Source organism: Cebus imitator, unplaced genomic scaffold, assembly GCF_001604975.1.
Source record: "Cebus imitator isolate Cc_AM_T3 unplaced genomic scaffold, Cebus_imitator-1.0 Scaffold23, whole genome shotgun sequence".
Taxonomy (NCBI): domain Eukaryota; kingdom Metazoa; phylum Chordata; class Mammalia; order Primates; family Cebidae; genus Cebus; species Cebus imitator.
The window spans coordinates 10,710,029-10,726,390 of NW_016107338.1; the positions used below are offsets into that span (position 1 = coordinate 10,710,029).

At 34.8% G+C, this 16,362-nt stretch overlaps 1 protein-coding gene across 7 annotated transcripts in view; it reads right to left on the minus strand.

Moving 5' to 3' along the window:
- Window positions 1-16,362, minus strand: part of EHBP1 (EH domain binding protein 1) — a 333,194-nt gene that overhangs the window by 111,793 nt on the left and 205,039 nt on the right. The window lies entirely within an intron of this gene.

Genomic DNA, 16,362 nt, shown 5'->3' on the forward strand with positions numbered 1-16,362 from the left:
CAGAGAGGCTGAAATTTTAAGAATTCTCTTAATTGAGATTAAATTTTAATGAAATTAAAAATATCAAGTATTGGCAAGGATGTAGAGCAAAGGGAGCTTTCTTATGGGGCTGATGAAAAAAGTCTGGCATCATCTATTATGCTAAAATTAAAAATGTGCATATCCTATGACCCAGCAATTCCTGGGTTTATATCCTACAGAAATGCATGCTTACACAGTACAGAATAGAATACATATGCAAAAATGTTCACAGCAGCACTTTAAAACTTTCCTAATCTTAAAATAATATAAATGTTCAGCAACAATAAAATGGATTTAAAAATTGTGATCTACTCGGAGAGAGGAAATACTAGACACATGCACAAAAGAAATACATCCTAAAACATAATATTGAACAAAAGAAAACAGGTACAAACATGTATATATCAGACGAATCTATTTATGTAAATTTAAAACCTAAATTTAATTAAATTTAGTAAATTTAGTCAAAACTAAACTATATTGTTTAGGAGGTCATACTTAAAGCAAAGTGCAAACTGATTATTATAAAATCATGATACCACAAGAATTGGAACCTTGCCAACATTCCGGAAACTATCCCACTTTTGTGCTTCTTTGCTATCCCAATCTTTTTCCTCTTTCCTATAGATTATCGGTGGTTATACTAACAAATGTTATTTTTCAATATTGTGTAATCCTGCATGAATACAGGAATCAATGTTTTCCAAATAAATAATGCATGATGTTATGAAATCACACATCAATAAAAGATGCAGTTGAAAATGCCACATAGGCCAATGTATGATTTGATTCCACATGTAAACGAACTTAAGAAACTATCACTTGTGAGTTTTGGTGTAGTATCAAAAATGATAATCTCCAATCATTTGAGAAGTATTTAAATTCTCTTTAACATTATATGTTTGATAAGGTCAAATTTTCTTCATGGAGTGCAACCAAAACACATTACAACAGATTAAATGCACAAGCTGTTTTCTATTAAGCCAGATATCAGACACTGGCAAAAATAAAAAACAATGTCAGTCTTCTCAATAAACTGTTTTTGTTTTGGAAAATATAGTAATGTTTCATGAAAATACTATATTATTTATGTTAAGAGTGATGTAATAGTTTAATATAACTTTAAATAAACTAATAAAATTTAAAAACTTCTGAGTGTTAATTCCTAATATTGTAAATAGCAACAGATATTACTCACATAAACAGGGGTTCTTTGGGATCCTCAATAACTTTTTATTCATTTCTCTTTATTGTGGTAAAATACAGATAATACTTACCATCTTAAACATTTTTTTTTTTAATATGGAGTCTTGCTCTGTCACCCAGGTTGGAGTGCAGTGGCATGATTGGCTCACTGTAATCTCCACTTCCTGGGTTCAAGCAATTTTCCTGCCTCAGTCTTCTGAGTCGCTGGGATTACAGGTGCATGCCACCATGCCCAGCTAATTTTTATATAAAAGAATTATTAAAAATTATATAATTTACAAAAATTATATATAAATTTTATATAAAATTATATATAAATCTTATATAAAATTATATGTAAATTATATATATAATATATATATAATTTATATATATATGTTTATATATAAATTTTATATTTTATATAGAGACGGGATTTCACCATTTTGGCCAGGCTCTTCTCAAACTCCTGATCTCAAGTGATATCACCGCCCTTCTTGGCCTCCCAAAGTGCTGAGATTACAGGTGTGAGCTACCACACCCAGCCCTTTTAAGTGTGCAGTTAATAGTGTTAGTATATTCACATTGTTTTGAAACAGATCTCCAGAACTCTCTGATCTTGTAAAACTGATACTCTATATTCACTAAACAACAACTCCCCTTTACTCCTCTTTCTGGCCCCTACTAACCATCACCCTATTTTCTGTTTCTGTGAACTTGATGATTTTAGATACCTCATATAAGTGAAATCATGTATTTATTTGTGATGAGTTTATTTCATTTAGCATTATGTCCTCAAGATTCATCCATGTCATAGCATGTGACAAGATTTCCTTCCTTTTTCAGGCTGAATATCCCATTACATGTATATACCATATTTTACCATATTTTGTTTTTCCATTCATCCATCAATGGACATTTGGAATGCTTTCATCTTTCAGATTTTGTGAATACTGCTGCTATAAACAGGGTGTGCAAATATCTCTTCTAGACTCTGTTTTCAATTATTTTGGGTATTACAGTAGTCTTCCCTTCTCTGTGGGAATATGATCTTTTTTTTTTTTTTTTTTTTTTTTTTTTTTTTTGTGTTGTTTTTTTTTTTTTTTTTTTTTTTTTTTGTTTTTTTTTTTTTTTTTTTTTTTTTTTTTTTGGCAACACAGTCTCTCTCTGTCACCCAGGCTGGAGTGCAGTGGCGAAATCTCAGCTAGCCGCAACCTCTACCTCCTGGGCTCAAGTGATTCTCCTTCCTTGGTCTCCTGAGTAGCTGGGACCACAGGTACATATCACTACGCCCAGGTAATTTTTGTATTTTTACTAGCGATGCAATTTCACCATGTTGGCCAAGCTGGCCCTGAACTCCTGACCTCAATTGATCCTCCTACTGTGGCCTCCCAAAGTGCTGGGATAATAGGCATGAGCCATTTCATCTGGCAGGAATATGTTCTAAGACCTCCAGGGGACACTTGAAATTGTGGATAGTATTGAGTTCTTTATATATCATACTTTGTTTTTCAATTGGATAACTGAGATGTTATCCCAACAGCCACTACTAAGTGACTAACGGGTGGTATATACAACATGGATACATTGAACAAGGGGATGATTCACATCCTGTGCTGAAGAAGAGGATGCTGTGAGGTTTCATCACATTACTTAGAATAAGGTACAATTTAAAACTTATGATTTCTGGAATTTTCCATTTAATATTTTTGGATGATGGTTGCCTATGGGAAACTGAAATTCAGAAAGTGAAGCCACAAATAATGGCGGGGAGGGTACTACTATATAGTCAGTCAGAAGTGAAATTGCCAAATCAAAAGGTAATTCTATTTTTAATTTTTTGAGGAATCATGATACTGTTTTCCACAGTACTGTACCATTTTAAATTCACATGATCAGTGCACAAGGGTACTAATTCTTCTACATCCTCACCAATACTTATTATTTTCTGATTTTACTTTGGGGATTGAGGACAGTAGCCATTCTAATGTGTGTGAGATGGTATCCGATTTTGGTTTTGATTTGTATTTCCTAATAATTAGTGATGTTGAGCATCTTTTCATATAGTAGGTTGGCTATTTCTATGTCTTTTTTGGATAAATATCTATTCAAGGCCTTTGCCTATTTTTGAACTGGGCTGTTTGGTTTTTGGTTAAGTTTTAAGAATTTCTTATATGTTCTGGATATAAATCCCTTCTTACCAGATATATTATTTGAAAATATCCTCCCATTTTGTAGGCAAGAAATATTTTCCCTCTGTTGACTGTGTTCTTTGAGGCACAAAAGTTTTAAATTTTCACAAAGTCTAATTTGTCTTCTTTCTTTTGTTGTCTGTGCCTTGGGTGTCTACCCAACTAATCACAGCCAAATTCAAGGTTGTAAAGTTTTTGCCCTATGTTTTATTCTAAGAGAATAAGGTTTTAGCTCTTGGGGTGCTTTTTGTATGCGGTGTTAGGTAAGAGTCCAACTTCATTCTTTTGCATGTGACATCTAGTTTTCCAACATTATTTGTTGAAAAAAATGGTCTTTTCTCCATTAAATAGTCCTGAGACTCTTGTTGAAAATCATTGACCTTATACGACCTTATATGCATAGTTTCCGGACTCTCTATTCCATTTTACTGGTCTATATGTCTTTATGCCAGTACCATACTGTTTTGATTACTGTAGCTGTGCGGTAAGCTTTGAAATCAGGAAGTGTGGGTCTTCCACCCTTGTTCCTTTTCAGGCTTGTTTTTGGCTATTCTAGGTTCTTTAAAATTCCAAATGAATATTAAGATGAATTTTTATATTTTTGCAAAAAACATTACTGGGATTTTGAAAAGAATTGCATTAAATCTTTAGATCTCTTTGGGTGGTATTGATAATATTAACAATATTAAGTGTTCTAACCCACAAACATGGAATATCTTTCCATTTATTTCTGTCTTCTTCAATTTCTTTCAGAAATGTTTCACAGTTTTTGGTGTGCAAGTCTTTTACCTTCCTGGTTGAGTTAATTCCTAAGTTATTTAATTCTTTTTGATGCTACTGTTTTTGTTTTGTTTTGTCTTGAGACAGGGTCTTGCTCTGTTGCTCAGGTTGAAGTGCAGTGGTATGGTTACAACTCACTGCAGCTTTGACAATCTGGGCTCAAGCAATCCTCCCATCTCAGCCTTTCAAGTACTGGGACAATGGGTGCATGCCACCACATCTGGCTAATTGTTAACATTTTTTGTGGAGACGGGAGTTTTACCATGTTTCCCAGGCTGGTCTTGAACTCCTGACCTCAAGCAATCCTCCTGCCTTAGCCTCCCAAAGTGCTGAGATTACAGGTGTTAGCTTTTGTGCCTGGCTGATGCTATTGTTAATGAAAGTATTTTCTTAATTTCCTTTATGGATTGCTCATTGTTGAAAGGGTATAGAATTCTATCAAATGCTTTTTCCGGATTGATTAAGATGATTACATGTACTATCTCCTTCATTCTGCTAATGTATATTACACTGATTTCATGTATCTAATCATGCTTGCATTCCAGGCATAAATCCCACTTGGTTGCAGTATGTAATTCTTTCAATATGCTGCTGAATTTAGTTTGCTAGTTACATTGAGGATTTTTTGCAAAGTTCATATGGGATATTAGTCTGCAGTTTTGTTTTCTTGTAGTGTTTGTCTGGCTTTGGTATCAGGATAATGTTGGCCTCAAAGAGTGAGTTAAGGAGTATTCCCTCTCCAATGTTTTGGAAACATTTGAGAAGAATTAGTGTTGCTTCTTTAAATGTTTGATAGAATTCACTGGTGAATCCATTAGATTCAGAGCTTTTCTTTATTGGGAGATTTCTGATTACAGATTCATTCTTCTTACTAATTAGAGCTCTATGCATATTTTCTATTTCCACATGGTTTCACTTTGGTAGGTCTTCTGTTTCTAGGAATTTGTCTATTTCACCTAGGTTATCCAATTTGTTGGTGTACAATTACGCATAGCACTTTCTTATAATCCTTTTTGTTTTGGTGGAACAGGTAGTAATGTCTCCAATGTAATTTATAATTTTAGTGAGTCTTTTTTTTTTTTTTTTTTAGTCCATCTAGCTCAAGTTTGTCAACTTTGATGATCGCTTCAATAAATCAATATTTGGGTTCATTAATTTTCTCTATTGCTTGTCTAGTCACCATTTTGTTTATATCTGTTCTAATCTTTATTATTTCCTTCCTTCTGCTAGCTTTGGATTTAGTTTGTTCTTCTAGTTCCTTAAGTTGTAACTAACATTAGGTAGCTGACTTGGGATTTTTCTTGCTTATTTTTATTTTTTTCCCACTGGAAAATAATATTTAGTAAGATCCCATGAGCTATACAACATGCTCCTGATATTCATCCTCATCTTCCATTACAATTTGCTTTCCTAAGTGGTCCTATAAATATTATCCTCTTTGTGACAGTCTACAAGTAGCCACTGTCAAACTTGGAGGTAGTGTTGATCAAATTAAGGCCAGTCTTTTATAGAAGCCACCACAAAGGACTTGGAAGGTGAGTTCTTACTTTTGGATTCTCACCACACAGCCTTACAGCATAACAAAGTCATTAGTCACCTTAAGGCAATGGACAAAGCCACACTAAAAAAAAGCTAGGCCATCGCATTAGCACAGATAAAGCATAGGTAAGAAAACAGAGTACTATCTAACATGCATGACACTTTCAGGTTCAGAGGTTGTTCCCAGCCCTCTACACTACCCCAGCAACCTCTAACCACAGGGGTGTTCCCTTTCTTGTGTTTGAATATAAGTGTTTATTGCTAAAAATTTCCCCCTAAACACTGCTTTCACTGTGTCCCATAAATTCTGGTAAGCTGTGTTTTAATTTTCATTTTTCTCTAAGTCTCTTGTGATTTCTTCTTTGATCCATTGCTTATTTACGAGTGTGTTGTTTAAAATCCACAAATTTATGATTTTTTCAGTTTTCCATCTGTTATTGATTTCTAACTTCATAGAAAAGATAATTATGCATGATTTCTGTCTTTTAAATTTTACTGTGACTTAATTTGTGGCTTAACATATATCCAGGAAATATCCCATGTACATTTGGGAAAATGTGTATTCTGCTGTTGTTGGGCAGTTTTTGGTATGTTTGTTAGATCTAGTTTATATATTGTGTTGTTCAAGTCCTCTACTTTCCTAATTTCACCTGGTTGTTCTATCCATTATTGTAAGTAGGGGATAGAAGTTTCCAACTATTATTGTACAAGTACGTGTATTTCTACTTCCAATTCTGTCCATTTTTGCTTTAGATATACTGACAGTCAGTTATTAGGTATGCAAATGCTTTTAACTGTTATATCTTCTTAATGTATTAAAAATTTTCTTTATAATGTGCTTTGTCTCTTGTAACTTTATTTATTTATTTATTTTTTTGAGACGGAGTTTCGCTCGTTGCCCAGGCTGGAGTGCAATGGCACGATCTCGGCTCACTGCAACCTCCGCCTCCCGGGTTCAGGCAATTCTCCTGCCCCAGCCTCCTGAGTCGCTGGGATTACAGGCACAGGCCACCATGCCCAGCTAATTTTTTGTATTTTTAGTAGAGACGGGGTTTCACCATGTTGACCAGGATGGTCTCGATCTCTTGACCTCGTGATCCACCCGCCTCGGCCTCCCACAGTGCTGGGATTACAGGCTTGAGCCACCGCGCCCGGCTGTAACTTTATTTTTAATTGACAAATAATAATTGTACATATTCAAGGGGAATATGATGATGTTTTGATACATATAATGAATGTATCCTAATCAAATTAGAGTATTTCACATATCCACCACCTCAAACATTTATCATTTCTTTGTGTTGGGAACATTCAATATCCTCCTAATAACATATAGCTTTAAGTAGCTATATTATTGTTACTTAAAGCCATTCTACAGTGGTATATAACACAAGAACTTAGTCATCCTATCTAGCTATAATTTTGTATCTTTTAACAAATCTCTCCACTAGGCTCCTCTCTCCCCTTGCCCTCTGCACCTGCCTTCCCAGCCTCTGGCATCCTCTGTTCTACATTTTACTTCTATGAGATCAACTTTTACTTTGAGCTTCCACATGTGAATAAGAACATGCAGTGTTTAACTTTCTGTTCCTGGCTTGTTTCATATAACATAACATCCAATTCCATCTATACTGCCATGAATGATGGGATTTCATTCTTTTCTTTTTTCTAGCCAAAAAGTATTCCATGGTGTGTATATACCACATTTTCTTTAACCATTCATTTGTTTTTGGACAACTAGGTTGAGTCTATATCTTGGCTAACTTGAACAGTGCTGCAACAAACATGGGGGTGTAGATATCTCTCCAATACAATAATTTCTTTCCCTTTGGATACTCAGTAGTATGACTGCTGGATAATATGGTAGTTCTATTTATTTTTTTGTGAGACTTCCATAGTGTTCTCCATAGTGGCTATAATAGCTTGCATTCCCATCAACACTATTTAAGAGTTTCCTTTTCTTGGCATCTTCTCCAGCATTTTTTATTTATTTATTTATTTTCTGTCTTTTTGGTAATAGCCATCTTAACTGGAAAGAGATGATATCTCAATGTGATTTTGATTTGCATTTCCCTCATGATTAGTGATGTTGAACATTAAAAAAATATATATTTGTTGATCATTTGTATGTCTTCGATTGAGAAATATCTGTTCAGGTCATTTGCTCATATTTGAGTTTAATTGTTTTTTGACTATTGGGATGTTTCCTTTTCTTTTATATTCTGGATATTAATCCCTATCAAATGAATAGTTTGTAAATATTTTCTTCCATTCTGTAGGTTGTCTTTTCACTCTGCTGTTTTCTTTGCTGTGCAGAACCTTTTTGGTTTGATGTAATCCCATTTGTTTATTCTTGCTTTTGATGCCTATGGTTTAGGGGTCTTATTCATAAAATCTTTTTCCTATCAATGTCCTGAAGTGTTTCCACTATGTCTTCTACTAATAGTTTCAACGCTTCAGGTCTTACATTTAAGTCTTGGTTTCATTTTGAGAGGTTGCAGTCTAGTTCCATTCTTCTACATATGAATATCCAGTTTTCCCGCACCATTTATTGAAGAGACTATCTTTCCCCAATGAGTGTCCCTGGCATCTTTTTCACAAATCAGTTTGCCGAAGATATGTGAATTAATATCTGGGTTTTCTATTCCATTTCACTGGTCTATGTGTCTGTTTTTATGCTAGTAAAACCTATAGAAAAAAATCAGAAATATTAAAGAACTAATGAACTGGCTTCACAGAATTTTTGTTTATGTCTACCTAAGAATCTTTACATATATTGGTGATGTCATAATCAAAATTCACATAAACAAAATAGAATAAGATGTTTGAAGATTTCCCTAGAAACAGTTGCAACTTTTAAATTATAGTTTTTCAAGTGAATGAGGATGAGTTTTAAACTATTTTACCCTTGGATATACTGACAAGGGCATAAATTCTTCCCACTCTCATTTAGCTCTATAATTTCAGAAATAATGATTTATCTAATAGCTGTATGCTTAACAGAGATTTTTTTCAAATACTGTAGTTACACTATTCTATCTAAACAGGCAACCTGCCTGATTGAAAAGGTATGACACTTTGTTTCTAGGAATTGTCATATGACCCAAATTACCTCATTATACAAAGGATAAAAACATGTAACAAAAATCTAACCCAGCACTCTTTTCTAGTTCTGTAATTATCATGAACAATTTGATTGATTTGCCATTGAATTCATTTACCTAGGAAAATCATATACAATGTTCAGGCTACAAATTAAAGTGTTGAGTAGTTATGCTTTACTGCATGACAAGTAGAAGCTTGTAATGAAAAGTAGAGGCATAAAAGCCTCCACTTTTAATGTTTCTACTTTAAAACCTTCTACATATAAAAGTGTTTTTTAAAAAATACATTTTTCCACCTTGGATAAAATGTAAAAGTAGCTCATAGCTGTAAAACTTTGTATCAATGCTTACTGTGACATACTACTTAATTGAAAGATTCTTAATTAAACATCACCAAAAACCTCACCAAATTGCATTTGCCACCAAATGACTAACAAGTACACAACAGTTGGAAACTGTCAAAATATTTTACAGCTCAATTGTAATTACCAACCAAGCTAAGCATGCCCTGAGTGGGGTGTTAACCACATTTTGGGGGATGTAAAACATTAAGCAGCAGTCCCTTTTCTGTGGTCTCTAATTTATACTTTTAAAACTCCTAAATAACTCCAAATATTTTTATTGTCTTCAGTGAAAAATCAGCAAAACTTCAATATGAAATATAATGCTTTATCATTTCATAGATCCACTAGTGGGAAGGGCCTTTAAAAGATCATTTGGCTAATCTCTTAACGTTATAATTGAATATACTGATTATCTGGTTATTTGTCTTAAAAAAAGTGATCTTAAAACATAAATGTTTTTAAAAAGTAATCTTAAAACATAAATGTTTTCTATCATCCTTATCATAATACATGTAGCCAAAAATAAATGGGAAGGTGTGATTAGGGAAAAGTGTCAATATGGAAATACAGCTGGTGAGTTTCCAGAGGGGAGAATGCAGACATCGTTTGCCATTTGAAGTAGGACAGCATCCAGCCACTCTTCCTTTCTCATCAGTGTGTGTACAGCTTGAGGCTTTGTGATTATCCACACTTGGCATCTCTTACTGGTAGAAAAGAAGTGGGTTAATTTTTACTACCAATCATAAACACAGGTGGAATACTACTCCCACCAGGTATCATATGCATACCCTATTCTTACTGCTAGTTGGAGGCAGAAATAGGAAGTAGAATATGCCATGGAATATATAAGCTTGGTTTTTGTGAGATTCAAAAGTCTTTATTTTTACTGAGAGGTATCAATCAGTGAAAACTGTTCAAAAAACAGGTGAATAATAAATTCAGAACATATCAGCATTTCAAATTTAAAATGAAATTATATTTAAGTAGACTTCAACATTTAGCTGTAGATACACAGGAAGATTCAACTATACTTGTTTTATATCAATTTGAAGATGGGCATACAAGTATTATTTTTATTTTTTTAATTAAAAAAATTTTTTTGAGACAGTCTTGCTCTGTTGCCCAGGCTGGAGTGCAGCAGCACAATTTTGGCTCACTGCAACTTCCAACTATCAAATTCAAGCAATTCTTCTGCCTAAGCCTTCCAAGTAGCTGGGACTATAGGTATACACCACCATGCCTGGCTAACTTTTGTATTTTTAGTAGAGAGGGGGTCTTGCCATGTTGGCCATACTGGTCTCAAACTCCTTACCTTAAGTGATCCTCCTGCCTCAGTCTCCCAAAGTGCTGGGATTACAGGTGTGAGCTACAGGTATTAGTTTTACATAATTCCCTTATCTTTTTATATGACTGAAAACTTCTATTGAAAATCATAAGAAAAAAATCACAACAACATACGATTTAATGTGATTCTCCGAAGACTATCTTGAAAAGCTAATGTAATATCATATCACTCATAAAGTAGAGATGGTTTTTTTGGTCCTCCAACTCCTTTAACATACATAATCTATCTAGTAGCTTTCAACCATTTGCAGCTTCCATCTCAACAAGTACACTATTAAAGAATCTAGGGGCCATGTAGAATAAAACAATTTTTAAAACCCTAATATCTTTCTTTTTTTTTTTTTTAAAGACGGGTTTTACCATGTTGGTCAGGCTGGTCTTGAACTCCCAACCTCAAGTGATCCACCTGCCGTGGCCTCCAAAGTGCTTGGATTACAGGCGTGAGCCACCACGTCCGGCAACCCTAATATCTTTCTCCAAAAAAATACATTTATATATATTTCACATATAAAATTTTAGGAGATTCTTTTAAAGTATTCTCACTGAAAAATCTTCATAAATTTTGGGAGAATGTTACTTCTCTTTACCAATACATTACACAGACAAATCTATCAAAGGCAAAATCATAAAGTTTTCTTCTTTTCCAATCCTCACTAACTCTCCACAGCCCACCAAAAGTTGCTAGGCCAGGTGCGGTGGCTCACATCTGTAATCCCTGCACTTTGGGAGGCCAAGGTGGCAGATCACCTGATGTCAGGAGTTCAAGACCAGCCTGGGCAACATGGCAAAATCCCGTCTCTACAAAAAATACTGGGCCTGGTGGTGAGCGCCTGTAATACCAGCTACTTGGGAAGTTGAGGCAAGAGAATCACTTGAACCTGGGAGGCGGAGGTTGCAGTGAGCCAAAATTGTGCCACTGCGCTTCAGCCTTGGTGACAGAGTGAGACGCAGTCTAAAAATATAAAATAAAATAAAAGTTGCTAAGGAGGACAGAAAAGTTAAAAAATAACCAAGAAAATAATCTAATGCCTTATTTTGGTCAGAATCTAAAACAACAACAAGAACAGTATAATAGCAGTAGCACATGGCACTTAGAGAACTTTTCCAGGTACTTTATATATATGTATGAATGTGTTTAATCCTCACTACAGTCCTATAAGATAAGCACTATTATTATTCCTATTTTACAGATGAGTACACTGAGGGACAGAGACGTTAAATAAGTTGCTCTCGTTAACAGGTATCATCTGTGGTCCTGGAGTTTGATTCCAGGCAGAATATACAACTCATTTTGTGGTACAAAGTCAGGTTATCAAGTATTTTAAATACAAATCAGGACCCAGAAAAATAATTCTCTCTGCAGCTGACTCAGAACTGAAATTTTACCTGGAAAGAACACTGTACCAACGCCGGTTACCTGAATTCTAGTTCAGGAAGTACTGCAGTTTAAAAAGCATTATTAGCCTAATGACACATTCTCTCTGGGTTTGATTTAAACACTTGTAAAACAAACAAAAGAAGAGCTGAATTAAGGTTCATTTATTCAATTAAAGTGTACTGAGCACCTATTAAGTGCAAGGTAATACGCACCACTGAGAATCTGTTTTAACTCATCTGAAGTTTATATTCCCCATTAAAATGTTAGAAGAGGACCCTGCAGCTATTTTAGCTTATAACTAAAAACCTGGAATGCTTTTTAAGGGTGAAGAAAGTGAGATTAACCCAAAGTGGTCCAATGACTTGTGCCATAAGGAAATTTAAGGTAAAGTTGGGCAAAACCCCTCAGCTACTCTAATTTTACCAAAGCCACCACAAGCAACAATCTAGTGGATTTTTTTCATTCAACAAGAATTTACTGAACATCCATTACATGTCAGGATTGGCAAAATAAGTCACTTTTTCATGGAGTTTACAATACCTGCCAGAAAGGAAGAACTTGGTAGGTGGTTAAATATTTTATTGAAAAATTTAACATGATGATTTAAGTCATAAAACCTCAATTTAAAACTGATTTTTCCCTTTAAACCAGATTTTCATAGAAGCTTTATCCAACAACTTTCCAACGGTATTTTTGAGAGACGATTCTTTAAAGTCAAACTCAGTGGAATTAAAACTGAAGTACATTAATTACTTTTACTGTAGTATGGTACAAACTATATAAACTGAGTTACAAGTATACAATAACATATTCATTAACTTGCCTTGGTTTAAGGTATTAGTTTCTTCAGGCACCTACAATTTCATTCCTCTTCCAATAAACAAGCAGTCACTTTCCAAATTAGTACTTTCCAAATATGTTGGCCATCAGAATCACCTAGAGTAGGGGGATACTTGGATGGTACTTGGATTAAAAACACATTCTGGCTGGCTGTGGTGGCTCACACCTGTAATCCTAGCACTTTGGGAAGCCAAGGCAGGTGGATCACCTGAGGTCAGAGTTCAAGACCTGGCCAATATGGTGAAACCCCATCTCTACTAAAAAAACAAAAAAATTAGTCAGGAATGGTGGTGTGTGCCTGTTAGTCCCAGCTACACAGCAGGCTGAGGCAGGAGAATCACGTGAACCCAGGAGGCAGAGCTTGCAGTGAGCCAGGATTGTCCCACTGTACTCTAGCCTGGAATACACAGCGAGACTCTGTCTCAAAAGAAATAAACAAACAAACAAAAATAGAAAACACATTCTGAGATTCTATCCTTGAAAACTGTGATTCAGAAGGTAAAAAGTGAACCCCAGGTCATTCTGATGCAATGGGCAACCAGGTCACAGTTCATTTTTGCTAGATGATATTTCCACCTTCTGATTCCAAACATATTTTCCTTTTAGAATCCACAGAGGCAATTCTGCTTTGGTATATAACTTCTGCTCATTTTCTGGTCTTAAGCCTTTCAGCATACTCTGACAGCTTTTTCAAAAAGACTCTGCTCGGCCGAGTGTGGTGGTTCACACTCGAATTCCAGCACTTTGGGAGGCTGAGGCAGGTAGGCCACTTCAGTCCAGGCATTCAAGACCAGCCTGGGTGACATGGCGAAACCCCATCTCTAATAAAAATACAAAAATAGCCGGATGTGGTGTCATGCACCTGTAATCCCAGCTACTCAGGAGGCTGAAGTGGGAGGATCCTTTGAGAGCCTAGGAGGTGGAGGTTGCAGCAAGCTGAGATTGTGCCACTGCACTCCAGCCTGGGTGACAGAGTGAGACCTTGTCTCAAGGAAAAAAGAAAAGCTCTGTTTACAAGAATTTACTGATTACACCAAAAATCCAGACTTCCCACTACACAATATATTCATGTAACAAAATGGTACTTGCACTCCTAAATCTATGGGAAAAAAATTTTAAAGAATTTATTCACACATGATTTCCTCTGATCTAGGCCCATAGCACTGAGTTCAACTCTTTTGAGTTAAACATTTTTTATTTAGCATATACATATACATGTATGCATTCAACAAAAATGTATTAAGACATTACTAAGCGTCAAGCACTGGTTCTAGGCACTGGGATATATCAGTGATATACGAGGTGAAGCAAAACAAAACTGAATGGGGAATAATACAGTTTTTTTTCAAATGCACAGGAAACATTACCAAGACAATCATATTCTGGGCCATAAATCAAATGTAAAAGAATTTAAATCACGAAATAAATTTTCTAACATTTGTGATTAATTTCTAACAATCACAATAGAATTAAACTATAAATCAAGAAGAGAAAGATATTTTGAAAACTCACAAGTACTTGGGACTAAATGATACTTCTAAATAACCCATGACTCAAAACAAATAAAAAAAAAATTAGAAAGTATTTTGACCCAAATGTAGATAAAAACACAATATATCAAAACGTATGCAGCTAAAGTAAGTCTTATCGGTATATATATAGTACTGAACACTTAAATTAAAAAAGAATAGAAGTCTTAAATCAATTACCTCAGCCTCCACCTTAAGAAACTAAGAAGAAAGTAATAAAGATTAGAGTAAAAGTCAATGAAATAGAAAAAAATAGAGAACAAAAATCAATGAAACGAACAGCTAGGGCTTGAAAAGATGAGTAAAGTGGATAAACCTCTAGCCAGACTGATTAGGGGTAAAAAAGAAAGTGAAAACACAAATTACTAATATGAGAAATGAGAGAGGTAATATCACTGCAGATTCTACAGATATCAACAAGATTTAAATGAAAGAAAATTATGAACAACTTTATGCCAATTAATTTGACAACTGAGATGAAATGGACAAGTTCCTTGGAAGATATAAACTACCAAAGCTCTTTCACACACATACAAATTACCTAAATATCTCTATTCTATTATAGAAATTTAACTTGTAGCTGAAAAGTTTACCCTGAAGAAAACTCCAGGTCCACTTGGCTTCATTGGTTAATTCTCCCAAACATTTAAGGAATAAATGAACCCAGTCTACACAATTTCTTCTACTAGATGCCGGTAACATTCCCCTCCCTCTCCTGTGACAACTGAAGGCATCTATAAACATTGCCAAATGTTCCCGCTCCAGGACAAGATAAATTTCATCAGGAAACACTACTAGAGAGAGTAAAGTTAACTTTAATCAATAATCATAAGGAAATCAATAATAATGCAGTAGCAAATAATTTAATTAGAAAATGGGCAAAAGGCACTGACAGACATTCCACCAGAGAGGATAAACAGATATCAAATGTTCTCAAGAAAAGATGTTTGGCATGAACTGGATGCTTGTGTCCCCCCAAAATCCCTAAGTTGAAACCCTAACCCTTAACAAGAAGGTACTAGGAGATAGTCTTTGGAAAGTAATTAGGCTTAGATGAGGTCATGAGGCTAGGCTCTTTATTAATGGATGAGTGTCCTTGTAAGAGTCCAGAGAATGCTGGCTTCCTTTCTAAGCATATGAGAACACAGTGAGAAGACTGCCATCTCTAAACCATGAAGCAGACCCTCACCAGACACCAAACCTGCTGGTGGCTCGAACTTTCCAGTCTCCAAAACTGTGATTGCTGTTTAAGCCAATCAGTTTATGGTATTATGTTATAGCAGCCTAAGATGATTAAGAAAGAGTTCAAAATCATTAGCCTTTAGGGAAATACACGCTAAGCAACAGTGAGATATCACCACACACCTAACAGAATAGCTAAAATAAAAAATAATGACAACACTAAATGCTGGGGAGGATGTAGAGAATCTGGATCAATCACATATTGCTGGTGTGAATGTAAAAACTCACAGACACTCTAAGAAAATCACTTGGTGGTTTCTTAGAAAACTAAACAGGCATCTAACTATACAACCTCATGCTCCCTGGAGTTTAATGCCAAAGAAAACTTTTAATCATGTAAAAATCAGCACACAAATGTTTGTATTATTTTATCCATAAGAGCCTAAAACAGGAAACAATCAGATATCCTTCAACAGGTAAGTGGTTAAACAAACTGTGGTATAACCATATCATAAAATACTACTTAGTAATAAAAAGGTATGAACTATTGATACATGCAAAACCCAGATGAATCTCCAAATAATTATGCTGAGTGAAAAACGTCAGTTCCAAAAGGTTATATAATTCAATTAACATTACATTCTTGAAATATAAGTTCCTGATATAATACTGTATGGTCCCATTTATATTACATTCTTGAAATGACAAAATTATAGAAGTGGATTAGTGGTTTTGGTTGTAAAGGGGCAACTCCAGGTATCTGTGTGGTGAAAGAATTGTTTTGTATCTTGACTGTATTGATGTCAATATCCTAGCTGTGATATTGTACTATAGTTTGGGAAGACGCTTCTATTGGGAAAAAGCGGATAAAGCACACATGGGATCTCTTTGTATTATTTCTTTTTTTTTTTTTTTTTTTTTTTT